This window comes from Malania oleifera, chromosome 2 (assembly GCF_029873635.1).
Source record: "Malania oleifera isolate guangnan ecotype guangnan chromosome 2, ASM2987363v1, whole genome shotgun sequence".
NCBI lineage: Eukaryota > Viridiplantae > Streptophyta > Magnoliopsida > Santalales > Ximeniaceae > Malania > Malania oleifera.
In genome coordinates, this window is record NC_080418.1 from 37488100 (window position 1) to 37510326 (window position 22227).

Consider the following 22227-nt stretch of genomic DNA (forward strand, 5'->3'; position numbering starts at 1 on the left):
AAATTAAAGAAAGAATGTTATGGTTATCAATAAAGAATTTGAACCAGATATGGAAATGATTAAAAGAGATTATTATCATGAACTTAATGAGAAAAATAGAAGGTTATTTTTCAAAAAATATGATCATAAAGAAAGAGAACAAATTAAATTAGAATGGTTTAAAAAGATGGAACAGATAAAAGAAAATATCCTTTTCTTTTAAATTTGTCAAAGATAGGCAAACAATTAATGTAATACAAAATCCTATAAAAAATTGGAAAAGCACTGACAATTATTTTATCAAATCAATTCATCCTCCAGAAAATTCAATTAGGTTTAATTACAAAGGAACATAAATTTTAGCCTCTCAATTTAAGGAATCAAAAGGTAAAACAGACGTTGACCAGTTAATTAGTCAAAATAATTATATAAATCAGATGTTAAGATCAATGGCCACTCAATCAACAAGAATCGAAGAACAACTTGAAAATCTTCTTGAGATAAAAATTAACAGTACTTATGAGAAAGGTGAATCAAGTAAATCAAAAGAAAGACTTGAAGAACCAATTAAATTTAACATAGTAGATCATAATCTTAGGAATTTTAACTTTAACAAACAGAATGAATTACTTATCAAAAGAATTGATGAACTAGTTAATCAAACCTCGAATCTTAAAATTAACACAATAACAAAAGAAGCAATTAATGCTCTTGAGTCAACCTTTACGGAAGAAAGCTTTGACATAAACAAAATTAAAGACTGGAAAAGTCAAAGTCAAAGAACTTATTACAAAAAACCTACACTTCCAAGTCTTTTATCAGAAGAATCAAATGATCTTCTTCCTCAGAAATTTTCAAGGTAATGAAATTCATGAATAAAGAATTGATGGGTTAACAGAACATCAACTTCATTCCTTTCTACATCAAATGGCTATGGCAGCAACTGCCTATAGACTTCATTCAAATAAAGCCAGTGAAGAACAAATAGTTTCTCTTCTTACTCATGGTTTTATTGAAACTCTTAGAGAATGGTGGGATCATTATCTTACTGCCTTTGAAAAAAGACAAATTTATGAATCAAAGAAAGTCAAGGAAGAAAATGGAATCCCTATGCAAGAAAGTGATGCTGTTGCAGCACTTATTTGGTCAATCTTTAGACAATTCATTGGTGAACAAAGCAGTCAACATGAAAAGAATAGTGTCATTCTTCTTAACCTTACTTGTCCAAAATTATCAGACTTTCAATGGTACAAAGATATTTTTATTGCCAAAGTTATGAGCAGACCAGATGGAAGATCTGGTTTCTAGAAAGAAAAATTCATTAGTGGATTATCAAAACTCTTTGCTCAAAGAGTTAGAGATCGTGTTAAAGAAACCTTAGGAACAAACTACGAATCCATTACTTATGGACAAATAGTTTGTACAATTAATCATGAAGGTCTTAAATTATGTAATGAACTCAAAATCTAATCTCAAATGAAAACTGAGTTCAAAAGAAATAAAGGTGAACTTGGTGATTTCTGTGCTCAATATGAGTATGAGAAAATTCAAGCACCTTCAAGAAAGTACCTTAAAAAAACCCATAAAAAATACAAACGATCAAAAAAATATTATAAGAATTATGACAAAAAATACTATAAGAAAAAGAAAAGAAAACCTGAAGAAACTTCAAAATTTCGGAAAGAAAATAAACCTCAAAAGTTTAAGAATCAAAAAACTTGTTTCAAATGTGGTAAGAAAGGACATTATGCAAGAGATTGAAGAGTTAAGCAAGAAATAAAGGAACTCAATATTGGAAAGAAATTAAGAAGACAAATGCTTAATTTAATCATCAATAGTGGATCAGAAGAATCTGAAACCTCTTATTCAAGCTCATCCTCTGATAAAGAATTTTTCAACGAAATCCATTCAAGCTCTGAATCTTCAAATCAAACCACTTCTTCAGAAGAATCTTGTCAAGAAGATTTAGGATTTTGTTCTTATAATAAATGCTCAAAATTTGTTAATGTTATTTCAAAAACAAATGAAATTATTTTTGAAATGATTGAACATATTCAAAAACTAGAAATTAAAAACAAGTATTTACAAAAATTAAAAAGAAATTTAGAAAAAGAAAAACTTCCCAAAATTGATGAAGGTTATAATCTTGAAGAAATCTATAAGAGATTTAAAGACAGAAATCTTACCAAAAGAAGATTTTACTATCCAAGATTTACAAAGAGAAGTTAATCAAACTAAAGAAGAAATTAAAAAATTAAAGAACAAGGCGAAGAATTTAAACATGAAATGCTTCGTTTAAATTCAAAAATTGACAAAATCAATTATAAAGGAAAAGAAAAAATCAATTCAGATGATGAAGATGATTTTCAAATTAATCAAGGATTCCTTCATTACTTATCAAAAGTTAATATTCATAAATGGTATTCAGAAATCAAAATTATTATTAATAAAGATTTTGTTCTTAAAGCCTATGCCCTCCTTGACACAGGAGCAGATTTAAATTGTATACAAGAAGGTCTTATACCCTCTTGTTATTACGAAAAAAAAAGAGTACAATTATTCAGTGTGACAAACACTACGCTCAAAATACAATACAAAATTTTCAATGCTTATATTTGTAAAGAAAACATCTGCCTCAAAACTACTTTCGTACTTGTCAAAAATATGCAACAAGAAATTATTCTTGGAACGCCATTCTTTACGATGATCTACCCTTTCACAGTAAATGAAAGTGGTATTTTTACTTCAATTAGTAATCAGGATATTACGTTTGAATTTATTGATAAAATGCATGAAAAAGAAATTAATACATTTAAAGATTTAGGAATAAGTAAAATAAATCTTATACAAAACAAACAAAAGCATATTAAATCTTTATCAAGAGAAATTTATCATAAGAAAATTGAAGAACAAATTCAAAATCCAGAAGTCAAGGTACAAATTGATTCATTTAAAGAAAAGCTTGAAAAGGAAGTTTGTTCAGATCTTCCAAATGCCTTTTGAGATAGAAAGAAACATTCTGTCAAACTACCTTATGTTAAAAATTTTGATGAAGAAAAAATACCTACAAAAGTAAGACCACTACAAATGAACAAAGAATTACTCGAGTATTGTAAAAAAGAAATTCAAGAATTACTCAATAAAAAACTTATTAGAAAAAGTAAATCTCCTTGGAGCTGTGCAGCTTTTTATGTTCAGAATCAAGCTGAAATAGAAAGAGGTGCCCTAAGACTTGTTATCAATTACAAGCCTTTAAACAAAGCTTTACAATGGATTAGGTATCCAATACCTAACAAAAGAGATTTACTCAATAGACTTAATACTGTTTCAATATACTCAAAGTTTGATTTTTGGCAAATACAGATTGCTGAAGAGGATAAGTACAAAACTGCATTTACAGTACAATTCGGACACTACGAATGGAATGTAATGCCTTTTGGACTCAAAAATGCCCATTTAGAATTTCAAAATATTATGAATAAAATTTTCAACAATTATACAAATTTTACTATTGTAGATATTGACGATGTCCTTGTTTACTCAGAATCAATAAGTCAACATTTCAAACATCTTAATACTTTCTACAACATTGTCGAAAGAAATGGCTTAGTCGTTTCTAAACCAAAAATTAAACTATTCCAGACCGATGTTAGTTTTTTAGGTCATCAAATTTATCAAAATAAAATTACTCCAATTCAAAGATCTTTAGAATTTGTTGATAAATTTCCAAATGAAATTACCAATAAAAATCAATTACAAAGATTTTTAGGATGCTTAAATTATGTTGCAGACTTTATCCCAAATATTAGAATTTTAACTAAACCATTATATAAAAGACTTAAGAAAAATCCTCTAGTTTGGAATGAAGAATGTACTCAAATTATTATCAAAGTCAAAGCTTTAGTCAAAACCCTCCCTTGTCTTTGTCTACCAGATCCTAAAGCTTTCATGATTGTAGAAACTGACACCTCTAACGAAGGGTTTGGAGGTATCCTTAAACAGAAAATTGATTTAAAAGAAACCTTGGTGAGATTTCACTCAGGAGCCTGGTCTGGTCCTCAAGTTAATTACTAAACTATTAAAAAGGAAATGCTTTCAATCGTTTTATGTATTAAAAAATTTCAAGATGATTTAATTAACAAAGAATTTCTACTACGGATTGATTGTGCTAGTGCAAAAAATATTATTGAAAAGGATGTTAAAAACTTTGTTTCAAAACAAATTTTTGCAAGATGGCAAGCAATTCTTTTAGTTTTCGACTTTCAAATTGATTTCATTAAAGGAACATCAAATTCAATTCCAGATTTCTTAACAAGAGAATTCCTATAGGGAAATTATGGCAAGAAGGCAAACCGCAAGTGACTTATATTCCAAAGCCTCTTCCTCAAAAGCTCCAGAAAGAATTCCTATTTCAAATAGGTTTTCTCCCCTTGAGAGACCTTCAAGACCTCAAACCCCTAGCTTCAAAGATATCATGGAAGGACGAGTGTCTTCCCCAAATCCTTCTCCTTCAAAAAACTTGCCAAAAGGTTACTTTACCAAAAATCTTTATGAGGATTTATTTCCTATTGAACTTGAATGGGAAGCATCCCAACCTTTTGAAATTATCAAAAAATATTTTTTCAGGGGATGTCATTTTGATACTCCTGATATTATCAAGGATAGAAGGTTTTATGAATTAATCCTTATTGAAACCAACTCGGTTATCATTGATCATACGTTTGACCTTCAAGACCTCAAAAAATAAATTTTTCAAAAATAAAGATTTTAAAGGTGATTTCTCCTTCCGAATGGGGACAACATCCTCGGACTTCAAAAGAATTTAAGGAATCTATATTCCTTAAACCTATGATTATTAAGACTATCAAAAGGTCTGGTATTTTGTTTTCTATGTAAAAAATTTTACTCACTCCTGGTTTATCCATTTTGATCAAAAAATTATTAAACATTTTCCAAAATGGTTTCTCATATGGTTTTCTTACTTTGGTCATGAAGCAGAAATTTTCCCAAAAGATATTCAAAATGATTTTGATCTTTTTAGAAATAATTTTAAGCTCCCTTTAGATTACTCAAAAGGACGCCTTAAGGAGTCTGCTAGCCTCCTTTTCTTTTGCTCATTTTTCATAATCACATGGATATTCTGCTGGGATTATGTTCTAGTTTCCCCATCTGATAGTTCATTTGGTCATTCCAAAACTTTACGAAGAATCTTCAAGATTCGTTGGTGGAAAAAATTCACCATGCCTGAAGGTAAAGTTCGTGCATGGCTTGCAAAATCTCATTGTCTAGAAGTTCCCCTTGTTTAGAAAGAAAAGAAGAAATTCCATGAAGACAATGATACCATGTCTACAGTATCATCAAGAAAGTCAAAAGCATCGACGAAGTCAAAATTACTCAAAATTATTGCTTAGCTCAATTCAGATGATTCAGAATCTGAACTCGACTCACCAACCGCTCCAAAATTCAATCTACTGGGGTCTGAAATTGACGCTTGGTATAAATTTATTCAAGATCCTGAAGAAATCTCCTCAAAGGAAACTTAAAGCAAAAGATGCTGCTTTCTTACTCAAGATTGACAGGCCATCTTGTAGGTTTCTCAAAGAACTTATCAAAAATATTTTACAGCTATTAGCCATTTGGTCCAGCTTGTATTATTTTATTGTAAATTATGAGTGTATGAGTGTTTTACACTTGTCCACCATTTGGGGCCAGGGTTGTATTATTTTTTCTGTCAGCATCTGTATTTTATTTAAAGGTGGTGTGTTCCCACACAAATGCAGCCGTCCATGTGCTGTCACCTTTAATTAAAGTCTTTTGTTTTGTTGCGTCGGCTCACGTATCCTGTAAGGAATCTGTGAAATCTTAGTGGTTGATGGGGCCCACAGAGCACCCGCACTATCTTTCTCAGACTCCAAAATGTTTCAAGTCCGAGCCAGTTTGTCTATAAATTGGAAGTTTAGTCTCAGTTGTAACTCCACCAAGTTGAGGGTTTAATTTCCACTAAAGAAAGCCTGAGTCCTAGAGCTCCACTCAACTTCTCACTTCTCTCATCCCCCTCACTTCTGTAAGTCCATTCTCTTATGTTGTAAAAAATTCACTAAAGTTTTCAATAAAAGTTTATGTGTGTTTTGTTTCAAGTTATTTAAAACTTCATAAGTATGCTTTGCACTTGCGACATCGTTCGATCTTGTGCATCAAAAAAATTGTTTTACGTTTAAGTTCGTTCATTCTCAAGATTGCTCAAGGGTTGTCTGTCAAGCTTAGCTCGGCCAGTTATTTAGACATAATAACACGTCCCTCCAGCGGACTATTAGTCATCCCTTAAATCTGAGAATAATTACTTTCAATTTGCTCATACTATTTATGATGCTTCTATCTTTTGCTTGCCAAATTGTTTAAACTTTCCTTGTTCTAAGAGTGATCTGGGCGCACTTAGTATCAAAGCCAGTTTTATTCATTGCTCTTTCAAAAGTTTTTTATATTTGTATGTTTTGATTTTCGCTAAGCGTTGGTAAGGCAGTGAAAATCCGTTGGTCAGCCCGCCGAAGCCAAGAGAGCGTATAGGGTGGTCTAGGTGCCGTTCCCGATTAGGAAAAAAGAAACATCCAAATAAAGAAAACCCAGAAAGAAGATGGATAGACTAGTTCAAAATATCAAGAACACTAGAAAATTCTTAAAAAAAGTTAAGAATAAACAAGAAGAAACAAGCAAAAGTTCTGACAAAAAAGAATTACAAATATCTCTTAGCAAAATTGAAAGAAGATTATCAAATTGGAATGGAAAGAATTTACCAAATCAAGACTCAAATAAGAATTGGAAGATGACTAGATCTAAAAGTCAAATTATCAAACATAAAGGATCAATTGAAAGTAATGAAGAATATTTTATTAAAATTATTAATAAATCAATATCGTTAACAACAAATGAAGCAAGACAACAGAAAAGACTCTTAGATCTTGAAGATCTTGAATTTCTTAAATCTAAGTATGATAGACTTCATATTGGAATGGTCCAAGTAGGATTATTTCCTTTAACCAGAGCAGGTCTTAACAAACCAGTTTGTATTATCCTCCGTGATGCGAGACATCATGAATTTAATGACTCCCTTTTAGGTATGTTAGAATCTAACATAGCTGAAGGACCAATTTATTTTGAATGTTATCCAAACATTAGAGCAAATCTTAATGATGAATCATTATATAATTTATTGACACTTGATATTCAAACTAAGGGTTATAATATGGATTCAAAAAGTTCAAATCTTGAAATTATTTATCAAGTTTATTATAAAGCAACGACTTCAATAATATTACCAAATTCAATTCAAATCAGTGAAAAAGGAGAAACAATTATGTTACAAGCTAATTATGATAGAAAATCTTGGGGAGGTGGTATTGTTATTATGTCATTTTCAGAATGGGGAACTTGGATTTGAGTTGGGTGGTTAAGTCCAGCTTTCTAGTTGCCTTTACTGGGTAGAGCTTGGACCCAAATGAATATTTTTTTTTCTTGGGTCCAGACCCTTTCCCCTCTTTTACGTCCCAACAACACCCTTACTCTAAAACTTTATAATCGCCGAAAGCAATCAAATCTTTGAATGGAATTGGACTCCTGTGTTTGATTTGCAAAATTAATAACTATTTTTGGGAATGAGAGAATCACAATTCCAGTCCAGATCCGATAGAATGAATTTCATTCCATTAAATCTGACTCAATTTATAACAACAAAATATAATAAAAATAATAACAACTAATGATAATTGTAATAACAATAAATAATATTTATTTTTATATTAACAATAAAAAAGATCAAAATAAATATAATTATAAAAATAATAATAACTAATTATAACTACAATACCAATAATATTGATTATTGTAAAATAATAATAACAGCAAGAGCAATAATAATAAAAAAGACAATAATAATAATTATTATTATTCTTTTAAGGATAATAATTATTATAAAAATTATAAAAAATAGTAATAGTAACAATAAACAATAATAATTATGCTAATAATAATTACTATTACAAAAATAATAAAAAATAGTAATTAAACAAAAAAAAAAAAACAATAAAAATAATACTCACTAATAATGATCACTATGATGAAAATTTGGCTTGAATTGGGCCGTTTGATGATATCGGCTCGGGCCAAGACCGGCAACTCAAATAAAACCATTTAGATGGAGCCATTCCTAGCAAAAAACTCACTTTAAGCAACTCTAGGTCCACACAAACAACTAGATTTCCATTGATAAAAGAAATTCATTGAAACTCCATTAGTTGGCTTGGGTAAAGCCAAATTGGTTAAAGCATACAAATTAATTCAAATACCGTGATAAAAGGACTTATGCTAAATGCAATATACTTTCAAGTCAAAAAGATATTTCCAAGACTCGAGAATAAGGGGGCAATTGATATAACCTAAAAAAAGAGACCGTAACATTAAACTTGACACTAACTTATATAAGACTAGAAAAGAAAAAGACATTAAGAGATCAATAGAAAGGAGGTAGTATCTATTAGTTAAAGTAAGGGATAGCACACCAGTCTTTATTTTCTAATAACATATATATACCCAAAATGTAATCCTTACGATCGAAATAAATGTCTATTAATAGAGAAATCAATAAAGAGATATCTAGAATGCTTATTAAAAAAAAAAAAAAAAAAACCCCTTAAGAGTAGATTTCTCACCCTCACTCACCTATTTACTATTGCGATGATATATTCCAAATTCTCTGGGAACGGCATTGAGCAAAGTGGTCCTATAGAGTACACTCTGGGTCCTTCAAATTGTTTTTCTTTCATTTTTGGCAGGTGATTCAAGTTGTGATTGATCCTAATTCTTTCGAATAAATTTTGGGAGCGATAAAATTTAAATTTGTTTAAATTTGTATAGATTTTACATTATATTTTAAAATTTCACATGTATTCCAAATCAAGATTCAAATTTGAAGTGAGATGCCGAGTACTTGTAAGTTTTATTCGATTAATTAGTACCCAAGTTATTTTAATGCATGATTAACGTTTGAAATGAAGTCACTTCAATCCTACATTGGTGAATATATAAGTATTTGTAAGTTTTATTCAATTAATTAGTACCCAAATTATTTTAATGCATGATTAACGTTTGCAATGACATCACTTCAATTCCACATTGGTGAATATATATATATATATAGGTCCTTCAAATTGTTTTTCTTTCATTTTTGGCAGGTGATTCAAGTTGTGATTGATCTTAATTCTTTCGAATAAATTTTGGGAGCGATAAAATTTAAATTTGTTTAAATTTGTATAGATTTTACATTATACTTTAAAATTTCATATGTATTCCAAATCAAGATTCAAATTTGAAGTGAGATGCCGAGTACTTGTAAGTTTTATTCGATTAATTAGTACCCAAGTTATTTTAATGCATGATTAACGTTTGAAATGAAGTCACTTCAATCCTACATTGGTGAATATATAAGTATTTGTAAGTTTTATTCAATTAATTAGTACCCAAATTATTTTAATGCATGATTAACGTTTGCAATGACATCACTTCAATTCCACATTGGTGAATATATATATATATATATATATATATATATATATAAAATTTTTTAATAAAATTATTTTTGAGAGGCCGGTGAATATATATTATACATTGAGCTTCACTAGTTCCTAATTTTTTTTTTTTCATTTGTAAAAAAAAATATTTTTCATATATAATAGATATTATTTAATGTTTATTCACAAGTCAAATTGGACTACACATCTTTGAAGTTGACATTCCCTATGGCTCTCAATTTTGGAATTTAACAGCTTCAAATATCATATACTATCTGAACTCTTAAAAGAAAAAAAATACAATTCTATATTTTTACGTAAACTCAAATCACCATCACTTTGATCAACTTTGTAAGATCATTGACTAATATATACTACTTACTATTTTGTTCCTGGTAATCCATTGGAACAAACATGGTCCGCCTTTATCTCGTATAAGCAATTTATCATTAATGAAATAGAGAATATAGTTCATATTTCAGCCAACTGTTGTGAAAATAAAGGTTTTTTCCAACAATGCGCAGTGGAATAAATATTGTATAAGGAATCATACATACATACGAGTAACAAAGTAAATGATAAATACATAATAATTCCACAATCATAGCAATGTAAAGAGTAAATATAAGAGCAACGACATTAGCAATTACGTGGTTCAATAAAGCCTACATTCACGAGAGCAATCGACAAGAGATTTCACTATGAAAATCAAAGATATACACTCAATGATCTTCTCTCATTCTCTCACCCCTCTTTTACTCTCTCTTATATGTTAAAATATGTCAAGAAGAACATATATAGCAAGCCCTCGGAGGTTTCCTTCCGAATCCCCAACTGTCCCACCGTTCAAATTTAAAATTCAAATAACTTCTTGCAGCTTAGACACACTCATTGACGAATCTATCCTCTCATCGACGAGTCTTTAACTTGAGATTTTCTAACTCTCGGTATCTACTCGTTGACGAGCATAGGACACTCATTGACGAGTCTTCTGCTGCCAGCACAAGAAGACTTCTCTCACATGTTTGCTTTCCTTTATTTGTGATCCTACTAAGTATAAGAGTCACACACAAATATAATTGCGACGACCTGCTTATTTTCTATTTTTTTTAATATAATAAAATCGATATCACAAATCCCAACTCAGCAGATCATAATCCACTTGAACTCGTGGGTACCAGGGATACATCATAACACAAAATGGAAGTCTAAGCAGTAGGAAACATACAATCACAATATTATAAATACGAAAACACCCATCACATTACAATAAATACCAGAGTCACTATATCTACTGTATCTCAGTATATACCTCCCAAAAACAAGATCTAGGGACATTTCTCACAAAATCCAACTGTCCCTACTAAAGCTTACCCTTCAAAGAAGGCAAACAAACAGCTGTAAATCAGCGGGGCTTTTCCTGCTCTTCTATCTGGGGCTTCTGAAAATATTTATAAAATTTTGGGGTGAGACACCTCTCAATAAGGGAAATAAACTAATACCAGTGTGTGGCAACATGAGTATTCCGTGTTATACATATACCACACAAAACATATTCAGTAACTGTTTTTTCAAATCTGGGAAAACATATATATCATCAAAACATGATAGAACATACTTCATAAACATATTTCATCTCATATAATAATAATAACACAAAACATTCCCAGTAGGCTAGTTGGTTGTTGTCATGTATTATCCCCACATGACTAGGTTGTGTGGCTCGAAGGCGTGACCTGACAATGGTTGGCCGACCACTACCAAGTCAAAAGTATAGTCTGTAAGTCTGATGGGTCTACCTGACCTGGTCCGTACACCAGGGCGCTCACACACTTCTTAAAAACCACATCGACCATCCAATCTCACACTACTCTGTACAACAGCGTTAACATAAATATCATGATCATGAAGACCATGGACACATAGTAACGGTACCGTGCAAGTGCTAGCCTAGACTAAGCTAACCAGGTTCTGATACCATATAACATATACTGAAATTGTGATACATGGATATCTCATATCATTAATTATCAGATCAATCATATCATTTTGCATATATACGTATATCATGAAAAATCATCGGCCCGTATGCCTTCACATTTTACCATAGGTCGGCCCGTACGCTGGCAAATCATAGCACAACCTGTACGCTGGAAAATCACATCCATAGCTCGGCCCGTACGCCGGCAAATCATATCATAGCATAGCTCGTATGCTGGTAAATTACATCCATAGCTCGGCTCGTACGCCGGCAAATCATATCATAGCACGACCCGTACGCCGTCAAAACATACAAAATCTCGGCCCATACGCTGGTTTTCCATTATAAAAATTCGTATCATAACACATTCCTAGAAAACAGTATTTCATAACATTTTATACTCATGCCACACTAACAGATTTCTCATATATTCAATATACCATCATTTTCAACAATGTTTTCTCAAATATAAATCATATATATGAACATATTTACTTTCCTGAAATCAAATGCTATATATATACAGATTTTCTTTAAAAACAAAATTAGTTTAGTTTATCCTCTTACCTGATTCCTGAAAAGCCCCTAAGAAAATCTGTCTCGCACCCGCAGGGTTCCCTACTCAACACCCTGGAAACAATATTCCCCAGAATTAAAGTTCAGTATTTCTACGCGTATAACACTTTCTACAACTGTCAAAAATCCAAATATTGAGTAGAAAACCTTACCTTGGATTTGAGATGGTTTCCAACTTAGCCCCACCGACAATCCGCTCCGACAGACTTGCAGAGAACTTTCCCAAAAGTGTCGTGGTGGCTTCAGATCGTCAAACCGATGAAAATTCGGCTCGAAATCGAAGAGAGAAGGAGGAGAAACCGTATGGGGAGAGAGAGAGGGATTCGGCGCAACAAAATGAACTAAAAATCACGTTTAACCATATTTATATTGCGGGATTCATCGACGAGCCACGTCACCTCGTCGACGAGTCCCGTAGAAAATTTGTTGACGAAACCCACTTCTCGTTGTTGAAATTTAGACTGCCCAAACCTCTCTTGGTATCTTCTCGTCGACGAATCCTAGCCTCGTTGACGAGCTCCTGTTATACCCTCGTCGACGAATCCCCTATGTTCATCGACGAGGCCCCGATAATTTCCTTCGATTATTCCTTCCAAAGTGTAATGTAGTCGACTGCCTCCTTCGATTTCCAGTTTCCATTTCTCTTTCCTTTATTATTTAAAACCATTATTCTTTGGGGCGTTACAATAACAATCTCTACCTTGGCGATTATATGCCCCTTAGGGGAACCCGAAAAACACGATTGATTTCTCCACCTTGAACTTGAAATGCTCGGTTGAGACAGTCTCCCTTCTAGTACTTGGAGAAATGCACCACGTCCAAGCAATGCTGCTTGAACTTGCCGATGGTAGCTTCAGCTTTTACCATCAACCCCGATATAGTTGTAGATGTAACACCCGAAGACTCTGCCCTAGGCTTCCAATAAGACCTCCGCACAATAAGAAACACAAAAGTTACTACAAGTTTTATATCACCAAAGCACCCTACATAGTTTTCAACAAAACTACCAACTGATGGTCCACTATGTTGCCTACTAAAATACTCCATTACACAGTCATGGAGGACCTTTGACATATCCCAGACATCACAGCCCATCCTTGGGTACCGTACAATAAACATTCCATAATGATTCTCCATGGAACCCCTTTGAGACAACAAACGAAGTCTCCCTATGGTTCCATCCATAAAGCCACCTTAAGATAACACAAATCTCCCTATAGCCCTGTCCACAAAACCACCCTGAGATAATACCAATCTCCTTGCAGTTTTGTCCATGCGAATTAGTAAACCAAGACCCATCTTGGTCATACCCAATACATTCATGTCAAAGCCTTTCAATAGAGTCTCCAACCGATTAACCTCAGTCAAAGCCTTTCTAGCCAATAGCATGTCATTCATACATAGCAGATACATTAATCCACGACATCCTATCCCCCTCTTCCAAACTGGAAGCCTCACCAACTCACACACCTGAGTAGTGGTATGATAGTGCACATGGGCCCGCCGTGATTCTGCTGGTCTCCCGAGCTGAACCTCCCTACAATATGACCAATGTCAACTTTGCCCTGAGTCTGTTGCTCCACCTGCATTATATGTCTATACGTATCGTGATACTTGTTAGAATTAGTGTGATCCCAAGAGAAGGGGGGTGAATTGGGTTTTAAAAATATTTTGGCTAAATTAAACATTTACGCCAATTCACCATATATCATATCCCATTCAAGATAATAACGTGTGTGAAAAATGATTAAGTTATAAGTGTGAACATACAAATGCAGCATATCTCACTTAAATAAAATTGTGCATACAAATAATTATAACCATAAATGAACAAGCATACACACGTTGAATTTAAATGGCATAAATTAAATGACATGAGGACAGAGTGACACACGATATTTGTTATCGTGGTTCGGCCAAACCAGCTTACGTCCCTGCCTTGGGCACACCCCAAGGATTCCACTAAACTTGCTTACTTAAACGGGCGAAGTAGAAGCCGTTACAACCTCTCCTTATGGGGCGAGGTAAACCTCAGCTCAATTATAAGGTTCAGCTCAACTTGTCTCACTTACGGGGACGAGACTCCCCAGTTCAAATTCCGGACTGAACTGAACCGGTCTCACTTACGGGGCTGAGACTCCCCAGTTCAATTAATGGGATGAACCCAACCGGTACATTAAAAATATTTTTGTACATATGAACATGCTTCTACAACTAAGCTGAGATGTACAACATGAAAGCTCTATAACGTGCACTCTAATATGATATGAGTTATGCTATGTAGAGTAAGGGTGCTTTTCTAAAAATGATTTTGCAAAAAATAAAAATACAAACATTTGATATTCAATGTGCAAATCAAAGTAAGAATGTACTTCTCCAATATAATATTTAAGAATGTATTTCTCCAATATAATATTTACCATGAAAATATATGGAGAAATATCAAGGCAAACTCCCAAAATGATTTTCAAAGTGAAAAGGAAATGAGAAAGTTAATGCCTTGAATGAAAAACAAAATGCCAATAAAAATTACTCTCTTGTAAAAATGATTTTCAAATAAATAAAAAAGAGTTTTGGAGAGTAAAAGATTTGCCCCAAGAAAAGAGTTTTGCAATAAAAACGTGTTTTGGGGGAACTTTGATTAAGATAAAATTAGAGAGAGAAGTTGGCTAATCAAAGTTTCTAATTAAAGTTATGAATGAGGTATTTATAGTTTTTCAATAAAATATGACTGTTGGGGACCTATTGGGAATTTTAGAAAAGTTTAATTAAAGTTCAATCCCAATTACCCTTAATTACCCGCAGTAAAAATGTGGCCACTCGAGAGGTTCAGTTGCTCAATCCTTAGGGATGGTCGCCCAAACAGACACGGATAGAAAAGTTACTTTTTCAAGTTCGGGTGCTCGATGGTAAGTTTGGTTGGCTGAAGTCAATGCGATTTTCCAAACGCTCAAGGTTAGGTTGACTGGTGAATGGTTCGGTCTGCCGAACTTTATAATTCGGTTGCTTGAGCCTATTTTGAACTAAACGTTTGGTTGTCTGAAGATAGTGGAAAAGTACCTTTTAAACATTCGATCGACCGGTGACAGTTAGTTCAATTTAAGTTCGGTCGACCGAGCAAAGTCAAAAGTTTACTTCCTGGCCATTCAATCTCCCAAAGCGTTTATAGTGCTCATGGTTTGGTCGACCGGAGTTACTTGAAAACTTTGCTTCTTCTTTTGACCTTATGTGATTTAATCCCTATTTGTAGGTGTTCGCAATTTTGGCTTAAGGGACTTTTTATGATGTGTCATAAGGTCAACCTATGGCCTTGAAATAACCCAAAAAATTTGACGTTGGTCGACCGAACCCTAAGGTCAGTCAACAGACTTGTGGTTCCCTATGGTTAGTTTGTGGCCATCTAAGCATACAATCCATATCATGCAGATGCATGCATTATTACATACCAAATAATAAAATCAAATGCAATTACAATTCAAAACATGTCTTCTTCTTCTCCTTTACTCTTTGACATCATGGAATGCGCCAGATTTGTGCTTTAAAACTTGCCTTGGATTTCATGTTCTCTTAATCTTATGTGTGACCTGAATAATACATGTTCATGCACTAAAACACACACATAAGAGACACTTGTGTTTGTCAGCATCAAAATAGAGATCGGACTCAAAAAACCAATAATCTTCCCCTTTTTAATAATGACAAACACATGAGAACAAAATGAGTACAGCCTGAAAAGGCTCATCCTGACTCTATGCATAGAAAATATAAACAGTAAAGTTCAGGCATATTCATGAAAGAAGATATTACAAATAATCATGCATTCAATTTTAACCTTCAAGCACAGGCTCAAAAATTTGCCCCTATGTTATTTGCCCTTAAGAAATTTCCCCCTTTTTGTCATAAACATTTTGCTCATAAAAATTATCCCCCTTTTGGCATAAGGAAAAATGGTTAAGTTAAGTAAAAAATATTTGAATATTTAAAAAGCACACTTAGCAAGAGAACTCCCATTTTTTTTAAAAAAAAAAATCAATTTGTTTAGAAAATACTCTTCCTTTATGGTTTGGGCATTTATTTTTCATACAACACAATATAACTGGTTATTTAAAAAAAAATTCCATGATAAATATGGTCAAACTAGAAGTATACACAAACCAATTCATTTTAAACGCAACATAAGACCCTCAAAAGATTAGAATTTAAAATCATGCGGCATATGATTGCAAGTGTTGGTTTGAGCATAAGAGTGGCCTAATAAGTTCATATGCATTTCATGAATGATCAATGAACTAGTTATGTAATATAACACCCTTAAAAGATTTCATGACATAAATTTTTAATACAGAGAAAACATAAGTTGTTGACCCTATGGGTCATACCCTATTTTGATTATGACAAATACTCAGGTATTTAATGTCTGTCGAATTGATTTGCAGGTTTATCTTGACAATATCATATGATGGCACTCAGAAACCAAGAAGAAAATGAAGACCTTAGTTGAACATTCATTGTTGTAATTTATATTAAGTTTAATTCGGGTCTGCAATATTTAAGTAGGATTAGTCTGTAATAGTTTGTGTATATCATGCATGTAGGATTGATAAGCTCAAGACCATAGATGGACCTTAGGGATCGGTGGATAAATGCCGAATTTTTAGGCATAGTTGAAAAACCTTGGCCATTGACCTTAAATTGACCCTAGGTCCCTAATCATCACATTTATTTTCCATATCAATAGTATCCAAATAATAGTTCTAGAAAATCATAATCCACCTGGACCCAAGAGTACTAGAACTATACTTGAAATACAGTACTGATACAAAAGCAGCAGGAAACGTAATAACATATACATAACAAATTACCATTCAACACAATACCAGCATTTACTACATTCCTCGCATGAATACACGTAAATCAAAATATCCAAAACAAGTCGTAGGGTTGCCATCCAAAAATCCATCTGACCCTAGCAAAAAACTTATCCTTCAGATAGGGTAGAACAACTGAATCCTAACGCTGCGGAACTTTATTCGCTCTTCTCTCTGGGGCTCCTGAAATGTTCATATAATTTGGGGTGAGACACATCTTAGTAAGGGAAATAAACTAATATCAGTGTGTCACAACTTGAGTATTTCTGTGTTATATATATAACAATATGAAAACCTTACTTAATAAATTCATCCGTATCATAACTGTGGAAAATATATCTTGTCATATCATGGTACAACATATTGAATTTCTATACACATAATCATCTCATATAACATTACATAGAAAACATCCTAGATGGTTAGTTGGCTGGTGTCATGTCTTACCCCCATATGACTGGGTTGTGTGGTCTGAAGGTGGGACTCGACAATGGTTGGCCGACCACTGCAGAGTCAAGGAAAAAGTCTGTAAGTACGATGGGTCTATCCCTCCTGGTCCGTACACTAGAGGGACGCCTGCACTACAATAAACCACATCGACTGCCAATCTCCCACTGCCCTGTACGGCAAGCGGTAGCACTAACATAATCATGTTTGTGATCATATAGCTACGGTACCTTGCTTCATGAAAGCCTAAACCAAGCCAACCAAGTTTTGATAACATATAACATATTTCCAAATAATGATACATGACTATTCATAATAATAACTATCAGGTTAATATCTTCATATAAATTTGCATAACATATCATAAAAAAAGACCTTCAGCCCTTATGCCGGAATTTTATATTTTATAAATCACGGCCCGTACGCCGGTATTGCATATTGTAAAACCTTCGGCCTATACGCCGATACATCATATAAAAACCTCGGCTCATATGCCTATATATCATATAAAAACTTCTTATCATTTAATATTTTCCTGGAAATAGTAAAAACATACTTATTTTGCAAACATAATATTTCATGGTAAATTTTACTCATGCCACACAAAATATGTATTAATCATATTTCTGATCAACATCATTATTTCCAACATAATTCTACCATATCCATATTTATCTAAAAATAATTGTGGTAAAATAATAAGTACATTTTCATAAAATCTTGACTTAGTTTATCCCCTTACCTGACTTCTGAAAAGCCCCTAAAATAATCAGTCTTGCACCCGCAGGGTTCCCCATTCAACACCTTGAAAATAATATTTCCCTAAACAAAACTTCAGTATTTCTTCGACTACTATATTTCTTACAACTGTAGAGAATCCAAATATTGAATAAAAAGTTTTACCTTGAATTTGAGATGAAATCCAAGTTAACCCTACCAACGATCCACTCCAGCAGACTTGAAGAGAACTTTCCCAGGAGTGTCGTGGTAGCCTTGAATCGTCGAATTGGCGAGAATCTAGCCCCGAATCTTAGAGAGAAGGGGGAAGGGGTGAACTAGAGAGAGAGGGAGAAGGGTTTTCGCATGAAAATTCTGTAAAAAATTTGAGTTTAGGCTATTTATACACCTGCACTCGTCGATGAGCCATGTCACTTTGTTGACGAGGCTAAGAAGGGAGTTCGTTGATAAACACTTTTTCCTCGTCGATGAAATTCAGAGCTGAAAAATAGTCTCTCAGTATCTTCTTGTCGACGAGACACATGTCCCCATCGACGATCCTAATAAGCCACTTCGTCGACGAACATGCTGTGTTCGTCAACGAGACCCTATTTAAATCCCAAGTTCAATTTCCTTCTCTCTCCTTTCCTTATTATTTAATAATTATAATTTCTTCGGGTCTCTACATTCTCCCCTCCTTATGAAAATTTCGTTCTCGAAATTTGCTATCCATACGATTGATCATCTCTTAAAAGCAAACAATCTACTTATTTTATTACTTACCCTCACTTATGAAAGAGGAATACTGTGGTTACATTTTGAGTTTTAGGATAATACATTTACAAAATAAAAATTCTCCTAAAGCCAAAATATTACTCACTAACTAAATTACTACAAATATTGACTAACTTGTAAAGGAAACATTACACAATTACTTACACTTTACCTGATTATATTTGAACCCCATGGAACAATTGCGGGTATTTATGTCTTATCTGTTCCTTGAGCTCCCAAGAAGTTTCTTCCATAATTTTTATTAGAGGAATCTTCTTATTACATAATTTTTATTCTTTTCTGTCCAAAATTTGTACTGCACCTCCTCATAAACTAGTGAATCACTGAGCTCTAATTCACCATAACTGATTACATGAGAAGGGTTTGAGACATATTTCCTCAACATGGAAACGTGGAATACGTTGTGTATCCTGGACAACACAAGTGGTAAAGCTAACCTGTAGGCAACCAGCCCCACTTTCTCTAGAATATCGAATGGGCCAATGAACCTAGGGTTAAGTTTACCTTTCCTTCCAAATCTCATAACCCCTTTTAACGGAGCTATTTTCAAAAACACATGAGTTCCGATATCAAATTCCAATTTCCTGTGGCGGTTATTGGCATAACCCTTCTGTCGACTTTGAGCTGCACTAATTCTATCTCTGATGAGTCGAACCTTATCATATGCTTGCTGTACTAATTCTGGCCCCACAACTCGCCGCTCACCCATCTCATCCCAATATAAAGGAAAACGACATCTCGTACCATAAAGCGCCTTAAACAGTGTCATGCCAATGCTGGCTTGATAACTATTATTGTACGCGAACTCTACCAATGGCATAAACTGGGTCCAATTGCCCCCAAAATCCAGCACGCATGCTTGAAGCATATCTTCTAATATTTGAATCGTCCTCTCAGTCTGCCCATCTGATTAAGGATGGAATGTCATGCTAAAAGATAACTGAGACCCCAAAGCTTCTTGCAAGCTCTTCCAAAATCGTGAAGTGAAACGTGGGTCTTGATCTGACACTATAGACATTGGCACTCCGTGAGAACGGACTATCTCTTGAATATAAATCTCTGCCAGGCTGTTAATGGAGTAGCTGATCTTGATGAGAAGAAAATGGGCGGGCTTAGTCAAATGATCTACTATCACCCAAATTGCATTCTAGCCATGGAATGCCAATGACAGCCCTAAAACAAAATCCATAGATATATGATCCCATTTCCACTCTAGGATAAAAAGTGGTTGCAACTAGCCTTCTAGCCTCTGGTGCTTAAATTTTACCTGCTGGCACATTAAACACTGTGCTACATATTCAGCAATCTCTTCCTTTATACCACTCCACCAATAAGACTCCCGCAGATCCCTATACACTTTTGTGCTGCCAGGATGAACTATGTATAAAGATCTGTGAGCCTCCTCTAGGATGGTATTTCTGATATCAGCTTCGGCAGGAACACACAATCGAGAATGGAACTGCAAAACCCTGTCATCTGTGATACATAATTCCTCTTCCTGACCACTCCGTACTCTGACCATTACCTCTACTAATTCTAGATCATTTTTTTGAGCAGTTTTAATCCTCTATTGTAAAATGGGCTGCACCACTAAACTGGCAATACATACTTGAGGACTAATCTTGACCAAATCTATGCTGAGTCTCTCCAGATCCATCACGATCGGATACTGAATCTCCATAGCTGATAGTGCTGGTCCCATAGACTTCCTACTCAACGCATCAACTACCACGTTTTCTTTTCCTGGGTGATAACTGATAATACAATCAACATCTTTAAAAAGCTCAAACTACCTTCTCTACCTCATGTTCAATTCCTTCTGAGTGAAAAAGTACTTTAAACTCTTATGGTCGGAGAAGATTTCACACCGTTTTCCATACAGGTAATGCCTCCAAATCTTCAATGCATGTACTGCTGCAGTCAATTCAAGATCATGGGTAGGGTAGTTCTTTTCATACTCTTTCTACTGCCTGGAAGCATACGTTACTACCCTACCATGCTGCATCAATACACAGTCTAGTCCCTTCAAGGACGCATCAGTGTAGATAACATAACCCTTAACCCCTGATGGGATGATCAGCACTAGTGCCGTGACAAGCCTTTATTTCAATTCTTGAAAACTCTGTTCACAATTGTTGTCCCATTCAAATATGGTATCTTCCTAGTCAGTCGTGTTAGAGGCCTGGATAATGCTGAGAATCCCTCAACAAAATGATGGTAATACCCAACTAGCCCCAAGAAACTCCTAATCTCCTGGACGTTCCTCGGTCTAGCCTAATTCACTACTGCATCAATTTTACTAGGATCCACAGAAATTTCATCCCCTAAGATAACATGCCCCAAAAATATAACATTCTCAAGCCAGAATTCACATTTGCTGAACTTGACATACAACTTATTTTCCCTAAGCGCCTGTAATACCTGCCTTAAATGCGTCTTATGCTCCTCATAACTCCTCGAATAGACCAATACATCATTAATAAAAACAACAATAAATTGGTCTAGATATTGGTGGAAGATTTCATTCATCAAATCCATGAATATTGTAGGAGCATTTGTCAGACCAAACGGCATAACAAAAAATTCATAATGTCCATATCTAGTCCTGAAAGATGTCTCCGAGAGGTCTTCTGCTTTCACTTTCACCTAATGATAGCTTGATCTGAGGTCAATCTTAGAATACACTCTTGTACCCTGGAGCTGGTCAAATAAATCATCTATACAGGGTAGAGGATACTTGTTCTTGATTGTCACCTTATTAATTTCCCTATAATCTATATACATCCTCATGGTCCCATCATTCTTCTTCACAAATAACACTGAAACTCCCCATAGAGATAAGCTAGGCTGTATAAAACCCTTATCAAGAAAATCTTGCAACTGATTCTTTAATTCTACCAACTTTGCAGGCGCTATTCGGTAAAGTGCTTTAGAGATTAGCGCTGTACCTAGAAGCAGATCAATAGGAAAATATACCTCCTGATTAGGTGGCAAGCCTGGTAACTCATCTAGAAAAACATCTATAAAATCCTTTAATACTGGCGTACTAGTGAGCTTCAATTCATTCCTTGAAATTTCCTTCACAAAGGCCATGAATCCCTGACAACCACTCAGGAGCAGTCTCCTCGCTTGAATAGCTAAAACTAACTGAGGTGGGGATTGCACTCACGACCCTATAAACCTGAATTCTGGTCTTTTCGGAGATCTGAATATTACTTCTCTCAAACGACAGTCTATGCTGGTGTAATTGGTTGCCAACCAGTGCATACCTTAAATTACATCAAACCTGTGCATGTCTAATACT